This window comes from Mastigoproctus giganteus, chromosome 10 (assembly GCF_048544385.1).
Source record: "Mastigoproctus giganteus isolate SK-2022 chromosome 10, ASM4854438v1, whole genome shotgun sequence".
NCBI lineage: Eukaryota > Metazoa > Arthropoda > Arachnida > Uropygi > Thelyphonidae > Mastigoproctus > Mastigoproctus giganteus.
Genome location: NC_143584.1, coordinates 212,302,004 through 212,319,005, shown reverse-complemented (window position 1 = coordinate 212,319,005; position 17,002 = coordinate 212,302,004). Strand labels below are relative to the sequence as shown.

At 39.8% G+C, this 17,002-nt stretch overlaps 1 protein-coding gene across 1 annotated transcript in view; it reads right to left on the bottom strand.

The window, feature by feature from the left end:
• Positions 1-17,002, bottom strand: part of LOC150079858 (liprin-alpha-1-like) — a 320,789-nt gene that overhangs the window by 107,299 nt on the left and 196,488 nt on the right. The gene's annotated exons all lie outside the window — the stretch shown is intronic.

The following is a 17,002-nucleotide window of genomic DNA, read 5'->3' as shown; positions in this document are numbered from 1 at the left end:
CAAAATTAGTTTGCTTTTCTATATATGATAACAGATGATCAATATATAGTCGGTTTGCTTGTTTTGCAGGATGCAATACCTGTTGCTGGAGGAACCATCTGCCATGGTCACAAAAAGACCTTTTCCACAAGGCATGTGTAGGGACAGCGATCATAATCAAATGGAAAAGTGGACTGAATCGCTTGTGCATTAATTCTATACCAAAGAGTGTCTGAAAGTGTACTAGAAGTCCAATCTAGCACTGTAATGAGACCTTCAGGACGTTAAACGATCGCTATGGTGATGAGTACAACTGAGAAATGAGGTACCAGACGATCATAATGGTATGCAAATGACTATGTCCAAAATAAGTGCTTAATCTGGAATTTTACAGCAATGCAATACGTAAGGCGAAGGAGCTGACACGTGATAGACGTCTTCCATTTTTCAGAATGGTAGAAAAGAAAAGGAATCGGCGATATACTTTTTTTATTTCACCTATTACCTTAAAATTGAGATTCGAGTACACACAAAAGAAACCATCAACCAAACGAAAAATTTATCGAAAACACTCAATCATCTTTTGATAAATTCTCCAAAAGAAAACTGAAATCGAATATGCACCCACCATGCATGACAACCTTTCATATTTATAAATGAAATCTCAATACGCCCACACATTGCCAGAGACAATTACAAGAAAGGACTGTCGTATAAACAGGCTACCTACCGTACCAGAAGAAACAATATTCCTTCGGACCTTCAGATGCTCTACTGATACGCAATCTTCGCCATATTCCGTATTCGTAGGCTCTTGTGTAACACTATCTCACAGCCGGTAGCATTGAAGATTCTGCCAAGCAACACATTGATCTTCAGAAAAGCAATCTTCCACAGAATGGGGTCGCAGCTTGTACGCTGGATTTCATTTTCTTTCCATTTCGATACTCCATGTTATTAGCAAGGACAACCATCTTATAAGAAATTGAACCCATAAGTCCTCCCTTATGACATTATGACTCTCGTTGGTCATAGAAATCTTACAAAACTGTTTAGTGGTTAATAAGATGGATGAAATACATTTTTAAGTTTAATAACTTTCTAAGTGGCTATAAAAATATTTCGGTTTGTTAAATAATGAAATTTTAGTTTCTATTTCACAGGATGATCATTTAATTCCCGAAAGAGTAGCGCCACCGAACAACCACTCAAATTTCAGCAAACTGCCGGTGGAGGCGTGTACGTCCAAAACTACGTTAACACAGTAGCAAGTTCTGACATGTCTTATAGTCCTCGTGGTTGGCACAGATGGTATAATCACCGTCGTCCCCACACGGGGTAGAAAATACTTGAATTCGAATCCCATAAAAAAATTTATGGATCTTTTTCACAACGTGACTGAGTTAGTCGGTCTTCACGAGGATAGCATAGTTCCCCCCCCCATGCCAGAAACTCGTTTTTTCCTCCAGCAAACCGACCACAAATTTACAGACATACCATATATACAGTGCAACATGGCCTAAGTTGCTGATGAGTCTAAAACCCTACAACAACCATTTTAAGGTGCTCTGTGACGATCGCTTTTACACTGTTCACTTCTTAGCTGATTGAGTTTGATTCTCCTGTCTTCACCCAGAATCATCTGGTCCTTTTCAATCTGTTCTGGAGCAATGGAAGTCCTCTGCTGAGCAGGTGGCTAGTCATCAGCCACTGATCTCTACCTTCTTTAATACACTTCTGCTACTCTAAAACTGCAGTTTTCTTCGAACGGTAGTCTCCATAAGCCTCTGACAGTCTCTGTAGCATTCATAACTACTTATAACAAAACGATGCTCAGTGTTCAAATCTTACATTATGCAGCTCACAGAACGGTTCACACTTACAGTAACTTGTCTCTTTGGAACTACCAGGTAACTTGCAAGGACTTGCAACTGACGCTCTCCTACCGCAATTTCTCCGAAACTTGGATGATTGTACGGTGGTGCTGCCATTCCACGATTTAGACAATCATATAACCTGTGCATATATTTAACTTAATGAATATTCGATTAATCCAAGGTTTTTCATTTCCAGTTTCTAACTTTGCATAATTAATTAATTAAATGTAGGAATCTTTTGTATTTCTAATAATGAAAACAAATTGAAGTCTACGTGGATTTAAACTCCTAAAATAGGACAAAACACATGTATAACGAGCAGGTGAATCAGTATTTAGGTCACCTGACGTTTACCTCGCGTTCCATTTCCGTTCCCAACGAGGTACGTCAGAGAGGAAACGCAAAACAGAAATTTCGATCTGTCTGTAGTTTGGTAAACGATTCTCATATCAATCATCCACATGGATCGATACGTATCACCACAATGACCTCCTACGAGTGTAATCGTATAATCTCAGAAAATCTCCATGCAGGTCAGTGGCACGTACAATTTATTTATTTTTTTAAATCTCTTTTACGTGGGCAACCGGATTGACTTTCAAAGCTTTCCAGGACTGCCAGAACAAAAAGTACGTTGGGAAGGAAAAATGCTATTGCATTGCAATTGGAGAATTTTCCTGCTTGGATAGAACATCTGCCAGTCCGAAGCTATACATTCCAGACAGGTACACAGCGATCAATTATTCCTGGCTGCCTTCTCTAAATTACATGGAGCAGCTACTGCATGTTACCAGTAAATCCTATAAACGTTCTCTCTATTATTAGCTTAACGTTTAGTATGCAAACCAAAGTATCATTTGTCGAAGTAATGTGGATACTTTAATTAGCAGTCTCCTGGTGTCGTTTGAAAGATCTGTGCCATGACTAATGGTGCTGACGCCGCAATAAATAAGCATTAAGGGGATAAACATGTTCACTTGAAATGGCTAAGAGTAGATTACCTTCAATTTTGAATTACTTTTTTTTTTTTTTTTTTTTCGTTTCTGCGCATTCGCCACATGTCAATTTTATGAAAAACCATCCACTGGGAGTGGAGTTACTACATGCGGAAGGAAACAAATAAATAATAATTGCCAAATTGGTCCAATTTCCATAAAATTTGGAATGGCTCGACAGATCTTTCTTAAAAAGCCTAAATATAAAATTTCATGAAAATCCATCGATTAGGAGTAGACATGCCAACAGACAGACGGACAAGGTGAAGACAAGTGCATTATTAAGCACATTAGCATATAACACTGCCCTGCCATTAATATCCGGACACCTGCCTTTACACACACAAAAGAAAAAAGCTTTTATTGTGTCATTTAATGTTTTGTGCTGAACCTTTTGCTTTTATGACAGCCTTCAATCTTCGCGGCATACTCTCAACCAGCTTTTTATAAATGTCAGATGATATGTTCCTCCACTCAGTCTTTAACGCAGCCACAAGTTCGGTCTTGTTCTTTGGGCGATCTCGACGTGCACGTACCCGACGATCCAATACATCCCAAAGATACTCGATATGGTTCAGATCAAGACTCTGGGCTGGCCAATCCAACTTTTCCACACCCATGTCCAAAAAAAAAAACCACCCTGTTACGACCCGAGCAGTATGGCATGGCGCGTTGTCTTGCTGACAGGTATGGACCTTCCCCGAAGTATTGCCATAATGCATCCCAAAGATACTCGATATGGTTCAGATCAAAACTCTGGGCTGGCCAATCCAACTTTTCCACACCCATGTCCAAAAAAAAAAAAAAAAAACCACCCTGTTACGACCCGAGCAGTATGGCATGGCGCGTTGTCTTGCTGACAGGTATGGACCTTCCCCGAAGTATTGCCATAATGTTGGAAGTGCATAATTGTCTAGGCTGTCCTGGTAATGCACAGCATTCATGGTTTTATCGATAACAACCAATGGGCGCAAGCCAAACCATGAAAGGAGCCCCATACCATGACACTGCCTCCACCAAACTTCATTGTTGGGAGAATACCATCAGGAAGGAACTGTTCCCCCTGGCATTCGCCACTCCCAGGAATGGCCATCAGACTGGTAGAGTGCGAACCTCGACTCGTCTGTCCATTCGCGCTCCTTACACCATGTTAATCGGCGTCTAGCATTTGTTGAGGTGATCAATTCTGTTGAACTGTTGAGGTAATTCTGTTATACATGTCATCTTGCATGCCCACTTTTGCATTTGTCTGTTCGAAGCCCAGTGTGCATATTTATAGCAGGTTCTGTAACGTGTTCCATGGATAGGACCCGTTTCTCCATCCATGGAGGGGTTTCCGGATATCAATGGTAGGGCAATGTAATCATAACATGCCTATTGTTTTCCCCATGTCCGTCCGCACGTAATAACTAAACTCCCAGGCGGACGGAAGCAAATAAATAACAACTACCGGATCTCTATTGATCCGATTTCCATTAAATGTTGGATACTAGACAGATCTTTCTTAAAAGATCTAAATATAAAATTTCATGAAAATCCATGCACTAGAAGTAGCGTTATGACTTGCTGTTGTCATTGTAGGGTTTTAGGAGCATCAGCGACTAAGGCCATATTGCTCCGTGTGTACTGTGGTGGTCGATTTTTTGTTTACTGGACAAAAAATCTGCGTTTCTGGGAGAAAAAACCATGCTACCCTCGCCTGAGACCGAGTAACTCAACCACGATGTGAAAAAGGCCCATAAAAATTCCTCACGTCATTGACGGGACTAGAACTCAGGTCTTTTTCATCCGGTGTGGTGAGGAAGACGGCGATTCTACCAACTGTGCTACACACGAGGGCGTTATGACATGGCAACAGACAGACGGGGTGAAGACAAGTGCACTATTAGTCACGTTAGCATATACTGTATGCATAATACGCCTATTATCTTCTCCATGTCTGTCTGTCCGTTGGCATGTAACAACTCGACTCCCAGTGGACGGATTTTCATGAAATTTTATTTTTCGACCTTTTAGTGAGATTTGTAGAGCCATCACAAATTTCATTAAAATCGAACCAATAGATATCCGACAAAATCCGAGCGAATATCATCTTTTAAGGGCACAAAAGGTGATATAGTTGTACACGTTGGCACTAATAATATTAAGAGTAGGAGACCGGCAGAATTACTTAACAAGTACAGGTCACTGTTGAACAAAAGCCGAGAATTAGGGTTGAATTTGAAAGTGTCTGCAATTCTGCCCAGACACGATAGGAGGGAGTATATGATGAGAGCCTTGTCGATCAATTCGGCCCTGGAAAGATTGTGCAAGGCTCAAGGGGTAGAATTTTTTTCAGCCTGGACTGTACTTGTTAACAGGAGAGATTGCTTCTACAGGGATGGGATACACTTAAATAGAAAGGGTGCAAGAATATTTGCTGATGCTATCGAGGCAGTGTTAGGTGGGTCGGAAAACTGCTAGCTTGGGGGGAGACAAAGACCAATAGATTGACAGTAGCCACTGGCAGAGGTGAAAGAGATTCTTGCACTGCTTCTATTAGAATGAGTAGAAGCCTGAAAAACAAGATGCATGGTATTTCAGAGACTGCTGGGAGCCATTGCGGTACAAATAAACACATGGGTTGTGTTAGGGTAGCTAAGAATAGAAACAGGTGCAGGTATACTTGCGTGTACACCAATGCTAGGAGTTTAGTAAATAAATTTGATGAATTTGAGGTATTGCTCAAAACATCAAAGGCAGATATTGTTGGGATATCAGAGACGTGGTGTCACACAGATATAAGGGATGCAGAACTGCAATTTGGGGAGTACAACGTCTACAGAAAGGATAGACAGGATAGGAAGGGGGAAGGGGTTATGCTATTAGTTAAGAAACACATAAACACCAATGAAGTGAAGCCAGTCGACATCGCTGGACAGTGCAGTGTTGAGTCAGTTTGGTGTGACATAAGCATTGGGAGATCAAAATTGAGAGTAGGAGTGTGCTATAGGCCTAATGACTCTGATGAGTATAATAAGGAACTGTACAGGGAAATAGAGTGGGCCAGTAAATCAGAGAGTCTTATAATGGGAGATTTTAATTTCCCGGATATTGACTGGAATTTGGGGGCTGGTTACTCACACACTAGCAGGGCTTTTGTGGATTTATTGGATGATTGTTTTCTACATCAGCATGTTCAGGAGGCAACTAGAGGGAGTAATACTCTTGATTTGATTATCAGCAGTGATTCTTCATGCATTAAGAATCTGCAGATAAATGAACCACTAGGTGGCAGTGATCACAGTGTGCTGAAGTGGGATTTACTGAAAGAGGTAACTACCATTAGGGGTAAAGGGAAGGGTTTTTGCTTTCGTAAAGGCGACTACGATGGACTGAGACAGTATTTAAATTCTATACAGTGGGACCAACTGATGATGTTACCAACAGCAAATTCAAAATGGGAAGCATTCAAAGAACTTATCTTGGAAGCTACTAGGCTTTACATACCAACTAAGAAATATTGTTCAAGGTTTAGGCCAAAATGGATGTCAGATGAACTAATGAGGCATATGGCAGAGAAGAAAAATGCATGGGATACTTACAAATTAACACATGACACAGAAGCCTATGATAGATACAAGTTGATATGCAACCAAGTTACAAAGGAGGTTAGGCAGGCGAAGGCGGATTACGAGAAATCCGTGGCAAGGGATGCAAAGAAAAACAGCAAAGAGTTCTTTACTTATGTAAACTCTAGAAGGAAGGGGATGAATCAGATTGGTCCACTTGATATTGATGGGTCAACCGTTGATGATCCTGCTCAGGTAGCTAACAAACTAAATGAATATTTTGCATCGACATTCACACATGAGGAGTTATTCAGCAAGGGGAATGCCAGAGGTGTATTCAACTCTAGCAGTAAGATACAGAATCTTGAAATAACTGGGAGTAAAGTGGAGGAGAAACTGTTGAAGATAAACACAAGAAAGGCACCCGGGGTGGATGGGATCTATCCAGTTATATTAAAGGAGGCAGCAAAGGAAGTAAGCAAACCCTTAGCCATAATTATGAGAGCTTCCTTGGACTCAGGGGAGGTACCCATAGACTGGAAATGTGCAAATGTGACCCCAATTCACAAAGGAGGATCAAAGGCTGACACAAGTAACTATAGACCTGTGAGCTTAACTTCTGTTCCAGGAAAATTAATGGAGGCACTGGTTAAAGAAGCACTGCAGGATCATTTAGACAAGACTTCAGTTATAGCTCAGACACAGCATGGTTTTGTTAAGGGGAAGTTTTCCTGACCAACTTGATTGGATACTATGATGCAGTCACAAAAGAACTGGATGCAGGGAATAACTTTGATATTATATACTTGGATCTTAGAAAGGCTTTTGATACTGTTGCACATGGAAGACTGCTACACTAATTGGAGCAGTGTGACATTGGAGTCAAATTGCTGCTATGGATAAAGGGGTGGTTGAGTGGGAGAAGACAGAGAGTGGTAATCAATGGACACTGCTCATCATGGACTAATGTTATTAGTGGAGTCCCTCAGGGCTCAGTGTTGGGTCCATTATTGTTTTCTGTATTTATAAATGATATTGATGATGGTATATCAAGCTTAATGTCCAAGTTTGCAGATGATACAAAGGTTGGCAGGGTTGTCAAGGACACTACTGACACTACACTGCTGCAACAGGATCTGGAAAGGTTGAGCAGATGGGCTGAGAGGTGGCAAATGAAGTTTAACATTGACAAATGTAAAGTACTGCACATGGGAAACAGCAACCCCAGAGCAACGTATCAACTCTGTGGTACTACACTGACAGTGGTAGAGAATGAAAGGGACTTGGGGGTGATTGTGCAGGCAGATATGAAGTTCTCTGAGCAGTGCAGACGGGCTGCAAGAGTAGCTCATGGAGTATTGTCAATGATATACAGGAATTTTTCCAGCAGGGATAAGGAGGTGATTATTCCATTGTATAAGGCAATGGTCAGGCCACACCTAGAGTACTGTATACAGGTCTGGAGGTCTCATTTCAAGAAGGATGTAGAGCTGCTGGAACGAGTACAGAGAAGGGCAACAAGATTAGTGAATGGAACAAAGGGGTGCTCTTACGAGGAAAGGCTTAAGTTTTGCAAATTACAGTGTCTGGAGACTAGGCACCAGCGAGGTGATCTGATAGAGGTGTATAAAGCCTTGAATGGTTTAAGCATGCTCAATGCTGATGGGATTCTTCCTCTAGCTCAGAAAAATCACCTGAGAGGGCATAAATTCAAATTGAGGAAAGACAGAGGTAGGATAGACGTGCGGAAATTTGCCTTTAGCCAGCGGGTGGTTGGTTGGTGGAACAGACTGCCATCCCTTGTGGTGGAGGTTGATAGCCTAAATAAGTTTAAGGCTCAGCTGGACAGGTATTTTGAACGAACAGAGGGGTGAAGTGGAAGTGGGTTTTTTTTTTTTTTTTTTTTTTTTGGCTGATGCTGCATAAGCTTGCTTTCTTGCATCAAATGCCTCTACTAATGCTAATGCTAATGCTAATTATTATATCTTTTTTGCCCGTGCATCCACAGTAATAACAACTCCCAGTGAATCCATAAAATTTTATATTTGGGCCTTTTAGAAATATTTGTAGAACCTTCCCATATTTCATTAAAATCAGACTAATAGAGATCCGACAATTATTATAATTTTTAATAGATATCACAGAGGCTATCCATATACCACATACTGTAGTCGAAGCAATGGATATTGTTTGTTGAAGTGCACTGGTTGCAGGAATGAACCAATAATATGGTAGATGCGCAGAAACGAAAATTTATCGGTTAGCGCATAAAAATATTTACTTTTTTTCTCTTTTTTTTTGTTATAAATCATGAATTTTCTCTATTTCTAAATGGTGCCTACCCGTTGATGCATTTCGAAATTACAAGTGGTAGTTGATGGCTAGCAGACGTGAACTGCGGTTTTGTAAACGGTTTTTTGATTATAAACTGGATACAAATTTCTGAATACAAATGCTATACAAGCAGCTCTTAAGATATGCAAGTATTCGGAGAAAATACAGTGAGTGAAGAGCCCAAAAATGGTTCAAAAATTTTTAAATCAGGTAATGAGTCACTTGCTGACAAACTCCATAAGGAATAACCCACCGTCATTGATGACAACCAACTGAAAACCGCCACTAAGACTGCAAACGTGCTTGCAGAAAGATTTAATGTGAGGGATACCATTTGTTTGAATCTGTATCGACTGAGAATGATGAGACGCTGCTTATGCGTCACAATAATGAGCCATTTTAGGACAGGCTGTTGCTGCGTGACGAAAAATGGCTTATGACAGCAACACCAAACGATCACATCAAGGCCCCTACATAACCAACAGAAGATTTTGCCATGCGTCTGGTAAAATACAGCTGGTGTATTCTATTACGAGTTTCCGCCCTCTGGCCAAACGATCACAGGGGACAATAAGGTGTTCCTTCTTACATGAATCGAAAGACAGAATAACACCCAAACTGATTGCTATGATTTTACTATAACTATGGACCATTAAGGAAATAGGTCATTAAACAAAATGTTCAGTATGACTAAAACTGCTTGACTTGTGTTACTTTTGGTCCGTTCTATAGCACCCAATGCTAGAAAGCAAACTTACAGAGCATCAGCCAAAAAAAAAAAAAAAAACTTCCCATTTTACCCATCCATTCGGTCTAAAAGTTTGTCCAGTTCTTCCTTTAATTTATTTAAGCTATCAACTTCCACAACGACAGACGGAAAATTTGTTCAACAAATCAACCACCCACTGGCAAAAGGCAAATTTCCGCATATCTATTCTACAATTATTGCCCCCTCAAGTGCGTAATATGAGCAAGAAGAAGAATCCCATAGATATTGAGCTTGCTCAAACGATTCAGGCCTTGCTCAAACGATTCAGGCATTATTGCCCCCTCAAGTGCGTAATATGAGCATGAAGAAGAATCCCATACATATTGAGCTTGCTCAAACGATTCAGGCCTTATACACCTCAATCAGATCGCCTTTCAGGTGCCTAGTCTCCAGACGCTTCAATTTGAAGAGCTTAAGCCTTTCTTGGTAAGAGCAACCCTTTGTTCTCTCACTCATCTCGTTGCCCTTCTCTGAACTCGTTCCAGCAGTTCTACATATTTCCTAAAATGAGCCCTCTAGTCCTGTATGCAGTACTCAAAGGGATAATCACCTCCTTATCCCTGCTAGGAAACTTCCTGTATATCATTGACAAGACTCCATGAGCTGCTCTGGCAGCCTGTCTGTACTGCTCAGCAAACTTCACAGCTGACTGCAAATTACTCCCAAGTCTTTTTCATTCTCCACTACCCTGAGTGCACAGTTGGTACGTTATAGAAAAGCTATCGGGAATGCACATTAATATTAAAAAAAAAAAAAAACCCCTAAAAGTCAACATACATTTAAAATTAAAAACAACAGAAATGGGTGTACTGTCTTAATGGAGAAATTATGAGTACAACAAGACTATAAATACCTGTAATAAGACGAGGTGAATTATGCAGCTACAAGGCTTGATCACTCCATTCTTGGGTGCACCTACACTGTTAAGTATCCTCTGTAAGGTACACTTGTTGGTCTTGCCTTCCGTTCCATCACCACTACAGCATGGTAGTGGTGTAGTGGTTTTCAATCTCTGCATGGAAGAAGCACTGTCTAAAAAGCAGATAACCGAGAAAGGCTCCCTGTGCGTTCCTCGTGGATTTATAAAATAAGATGGCAAAAAGACACATAAGCAGTGTACCCTAATCCAATGTCAGGATACAGCAGATGACATTGCACAGCTTCTAGATAAAAGAAGTTGGAGTCACGAATAATCACAAGCAACAACACAATTTAAAAACAATTCCATGTCGACTGCGGTGGTTTGGATTCATGTGGTCTAAAGAATCACTAGTTGCTGGCTTCATGGAGTTGCTATAGAAACCATGTGATGACATTTCGATCAATTGCACAACATATATCACCTGGAGTCCAACCACAACTGATTAATTTTTTACAGTGGATCAGACATATACCTCCATTCTGCTATTTCACGCGGTGGGTCTGCGTACAGCAGCGAACTGAAATATTTCTCTTGGTTTTAAATGTGGCTTCAAAGATCGATCATCAATATAGAAGAAAAATAAAAGCGCTAAAGTTCTTTTTTCTTTCGGCGTAACAAATGTGATTGAGGTTATTTGGTAAGTCCAGGACAGCTTAGGCAATTAGGAGGTTGAGAATAAAACCCTAAAAAATCAAAATATGATTTTTAAAATATTCAACAGCGTATAAAACATTTAGGTAATGGCTTGGGCAAATGTTTCTCCTTGTAATGGCAAAGAAATATCAACTCTATCTTGTTTTTAGAAATCGATGGTGTTCATACTTCTAATAGCACGCAAAAAGGAACAGAAAATCAAAAATCAAAGATACTTCACTGGATAACACGAGTTACCCAGTGAAATATGATGTTACGAAGAATTTTTACAAATATCCAGCATATACATTACGTTAACAAAAGTATGGGTTCAGTCCTATCCTTAACACATGCCATAAAGAAAAACAACGGTCTTTTATTTTGTGAACAGTGATTACGGATATTTTGAAATTTCCTGCTCTGAAAGGTTTGAAGATATTTCCCCAGTTTATCATCGAATTAATTTTTAACTCCAGTTTTTAGTTTAAAAGGATAATCTTTCCAGTTATACTGTATATCATGCGGAAAGAGATAAAACAAACTTAGAGATAAGGAAAAGAAATGGGTCATGTCCTCTGGGACTCCTCTATTTATAAAAGTTTCGAGAATTAGTATCTTATCTCTAAAGTTATAATGATTCTTTGCTTTTTGCCATTTTGTAGTTATTTATCACTGACCAACATAAAACAGAAATGTAAGTAAATATGTTATCCAGGTAGTATTTATCGCTTGAAAGAAAGAAAAGAAAAAGAGAAGAATTTTTATCCCGACAAACAAATATTTCAAAGTCGCGTCAAGTAAGTTCAGAAACCGAGATCAGGTAACAATCCCAATGAACAATAGAATTTTTTAGTGATTGTCCCATTCGAGGGTCGGATTGGTCCCCTTCTTCCTCTCCCATTTTCAAGGAAAGGACAATCTGTTGCTTGTGAGTTGCGTAGTTTCTTTGAGATATAAAATATTGGAAACAAAATTATGAGGAAAATCTTATTCTCGTCCGTTTGGCCGTGCGGATTACACTGTTTCCAAGGTATCTAAATCATTGAGGCGTTAGTAAACCCATAGCCTATTGCTACTGTATTGTAGTAGAGTTTTTAGGAGCATCAGCGACTAAGGCCATATTACTGGACGAAAAACCCAAGTTTCCGGGAGAAAAAAACATGCTACCCGCGCCTGAGACCGACTAACGTTGTGAAAAAAGCTATAAAAATTCCTCATGTCATCGACGGGACTCGAATTCAGGTCTTTTCCACCCGGTATGGTGAGGACGGCGATCCTACCAACTGTGATACCACGAGGGCCACCATAGCCTGGGTACCGCATCAGGTAATCTGTCACTTCAATAATAAATATTTATTATTCTATGGTTCGTTTGTCTATTTCTTTCTCGGGATGAAAAACCATGCAGCTGTCGCTTGAGATCGACCACTTATAAAAGATCCTCAGTCGAGATGGCCTAAATAGACAATGGGGATGTTATAACTAATACTTGATGCATGCCTGGTTTCTATATAACAAGCGTTACATACTGGTCAGTGCGGTATTGAATGTAACATCATCTAAGGAACCGAAGCAAATGCTGATTTAGTCCGATGGAGTTCAATACTCCCATGTAAATTGGTATGATCGTTCTAAATCAATTCATGGTAATAATTATTCAAGATCTTTTGTTTTTTCATGAAGCCTTCGTAAATATTATCTGTAAATTACGTATATGGTAGGTCACTATGTAAGCTGGGAAGGTAAAAATCCTATCATCCTAGAACTTCAGACATTTCTGTTTAAGTTTTTATTCCAAGGATCAACAAAAAGGCTTGCATATTACTTAAGTGAAATTACAAACTAGTTTTTTATACATTCCATTACAATTATTAAAAATGTTAATCCTTCGTTTATCTCTAAAGCTTCACGCATTACATACAAATATGAACGCAAGTGAAAAGTACTAAACCCAAGCAAAAACTTTTAGAATGCATTTTCTTAATAAGACCTCTAGAGAAACAAAGTTAAACAAAAACAACAGATATTTCAGGTAAGAAAAAACACCAAAATGTATCTTGCGCAGTGGAATTGGTGTGTTGTGGGGAGAAGGGGGGCAAAGGTACAGAGGCAAAGGAAAAGAGAAACCACTATGAGGATTAAGGACCAAAGCTAAAAGATAAAAACCTAATTGAATCCGCAAAGGAAAAAAAGAAGGAAAAACCAGTAAGATGTTATAGCACAAAGGATAACACCCAGATAAAATAACGAATGAGATAGTGGATACGTGAAACAAAATGCGATCAACAAGGGACCAAGAAGTAAGCAAAATTTTACAAGAATGCTGTTGCATCAACCAGGAATTGATTTCTCAAAGAAAGTGTCTCGTCCGGATAAAAACAGACAGCATTTGGTAGAAATCAAATCAGCAAAACGGGTGGAGGTTAGTCATTCATTTAAAAGAGATTCTGAATTCAATCACCAGAAGGAGTCGAGTCACAAGGAAGTCGAGAGCGACTAGCAAAACCTCCTTTACGTCTCTCTCTCTCTCTCTCCTAATGAAACTCCCATACACGGAAGCCACACATGTTCCTGTTACCCCTTTGACATCTTTAGAATGATCCATCTCTTTTTATTTCTGTGCAACCTCTTGTGGATGGCGATAAAGACAGAAATGATGACTTTTGTGGTCCGTTTCTGTTATTTTTAGGAGAATAAATCTGTTGTTTCGGGAAGAATATAGTTTACTAACGAAACAGAATAGGATAAAGTAAAACAGATTTTAATTGCATCCCAAGAAATGCTTTGCTTCGTGGTACTGTTTGGCCAGTTTTTACCCACGGTTATCTGCACTTCTTTGAACAATTTGTCCCACTCCTCCAATGGATTGTTATTGTAAACAACCCTTGGGTGGTAAGACAGGAACAAATTCAGTCTAGACAGCCCCATAAATACCAGTATATTCTCTGGTGGGTTTATTGTTTAGTATCACGGATGTACGTGTGCAACGCTGGTATAAATTTGAAATAATTTTAAAATGAAAGAAAACAAATCCATCGTTACTTTAATAAAATATAAGCGAACAAAAAAGTAAATAAATTACAGCTTAGCAGCAACGAACAGGACAGATTTAAAATTTCTTACTTAAATAAAATGCTGTAATTTCACTAATGTAATACACAGATATGTGAATGTGAGTGGAGCTATTTGCCAGTTCCTTGATTCGTAAGATTGCATTTCGGATAATCGATGTCCCTGTACTTCACTTTGCGCCTAAATCATAAATGATATCGATGAAGGGGTATATGAAGTGATGTCAAAATTTGCAGTGTAAAGATTGGAAAAATCGTTAATGATCAATGCCAAGCAGCGCCTCCTTCAGGATGGCTTGAATAGGCTTCAAGGATGGTCAGAAAAGTGGGTATTTTATTGCAGAAAAATGCGAAGTCTTACCCAGAGGTGAATAGTATAGTAACCCCAATAAAAATTCTCAGCTCCCTTTCTTCCAGTAGAGGAAGAAAGGGAGCTGAGAATTATGATAAGGGGCGGACATGAAGTTCTCTGAACAGTGAAAACAGGCGGACAGGAAAGCCCATGGAGTCCTTTCGATGATTTTTCTGTAGAGATTGGGAGGTCATAATTCCACTGTATAAGGCAATTGTAGGACCGCACCTGGAATACTGTGTCCAAGTATGGAGACCTCATCAAAAAAAAAGACAATGAACTTCTTGAAAAGGTCCAATGACTGGCATGGTGGAATCAACAAAAGGGGACCGTACGAGGAAAGACTTCGAATATGTGGGGTATAGGCTTGGCGACCAGGCACCTTAGAGAGGACCTGATTGAGGTCTACAAGGCTCTGAGAGGGGATAATAATGAATGAAGGCGATTTCAATGTTATAAAATACTAGGAACATATTCTTTATGAATTAGTATATTAATGACAAAATAGGACAACTCATAAGCGGTAATGAGCACCTTCTCATCTCTGGGGAGAACTTACCACATGGCCTTTTCAGACTTAGCCCAAAGGGTCTTCGAGACCAAGCGAAGAAACCAAACCATGGGTACCCAGATTGTGAGAACTACCTAAATATGGGCAAACTAAGATGAACGCTAAACTTTGGCTGTCGGTATATGTTTCCTGATCAGTGCAAACACGAAAGATTATCTGGAGTGCATGTTGGTAACCACGTGAAAGTATTGGGTATGAGTATACGTATATGGGCCTTGCCACCTGCAAGGATGTGGCCAAATGTGAGTGTTTACGCATGTCAGAGACTGTGTGTGTGTGTGTGTGTGTGTGTGTGTGTGTGTGTGTGTGTGTGTGTGTGTGTGTGTGTGTGTGACCTATACCATGAATTAGAGAGTACGGTATGAATGTGAGTAAATGTACTGTTCAGATATACTGTTTACCAGTAAACAGTATATCTGAAACTGTTTTTGTGTGAAAAACCTCTTGTGTCTATGTCTTTTCGAATGCCAAGTAAGTGTTAGCAAATGTGTAACTCCTTGGGTATATGTGTATGTGTTGGTACATGTGTTTGGTTGGGAAATGAGTTTACTCAACCTGAAAAAAAAGAAAGAAAGGAAGTTTGTTTCTAATTGCGATATGAATGGATGATGACGTGTGTAAGCTATGCGGTGGCCAAATGAAAGCTTGTGATCCGTGTTTAAAAAAAATTGCGTAACTGTCCCCTATGTTATTCATATTTAAGAACAACTGTGTTCTTTTTAGATGTAAGGTGAAGAATGAAAGAAGACAAATGTGTGAGAGAAAGCTATTGTTAATTGTGAAATAGTTGTTGTTGTATCTTAAATACATGTCGGGAAAAAAAAAAAAAAAAAAAACCTTGTCTTGTGTACTGTTCTGAAAGCCCCCTCCCCCTCCCCCTTCACCAAACTAGGCGTGGGATGTGCTGACACTGGCTCCAGCTGGTCTGGCCAGTGTTAGATTTATATTAAATAAGTACAGAGAACCTCTAGAGCCATCCCCCCTCTCACATACGGCACTCTGGCCATATGACTTGGACCCCCTCCCCAAAACCAAGGCCTTGGCCATTCCCCACCTCCCATCCAAACCTTTCACCTAGCGGGCTCTACGACCCTGAATCTTATTCTTAACAGTCCCCCCCCCGCTATCCTTTTAACTTCTAAAATCCTGGTGGAAGCCTTGCTGTCATCTACCTCCTTTACCTTCACTTATACTGTCTCCCCATGTCTTCCCAGCGCTCCTATCCAACAAAAACTTCTGATTTGAGGGGGGGGGGCGCTCTGTGGCAACCTGAGGCGACGCCAGGGTTCGCCCAACCAGACAACTTAATCCCTACTACCTGGGCAGAATCCCCGCGCCCGGTACGGTAACTACAGGTCGGCGGTTTTCCACGGGCTCCTAAGCTAAGAGGCCAGATGAACAACATAATCCTACACTACATTACATAAACCACATATAATTCACATTGCCTTTACAGGATACTGTATTCAACACAGGAGAATCGATAGCAGAGCTGTGGGAAACCACCGGTGCCGCTAGACCCAACCCTAAAAACCATGTTATAAAGGATCCCAGAACCAGAGGCTAAAATTTTAAATTAAGGCAATATTAATGTGGTAGAAGACTTTAGACTGGACTGCAGGAAGTTTTCCTTTATTTTATTTTATTTTATTTTATTTTATTTTATTAAGAAAAAGATACACAACAGGTAACCATTAACAGTGTATCTGAGATCAGATCAATAAACATAATAACAATAATGTGAAATCCTACAGGACGATAAACATTGATACAAATTCAAACAATAAAGCATATGTACAAAAGAGGATTGTATTAAGTTAAGTTACCGGTAAAACAAGTAATAATTAATCCGTTAGAGAATAGAAAAATAATATAACAAATAATAAGCTACAATAATTAGATGTGAGCTAGTCACTTTGCAGTTTAAGTGAAGAGGCAAACTTGTGGA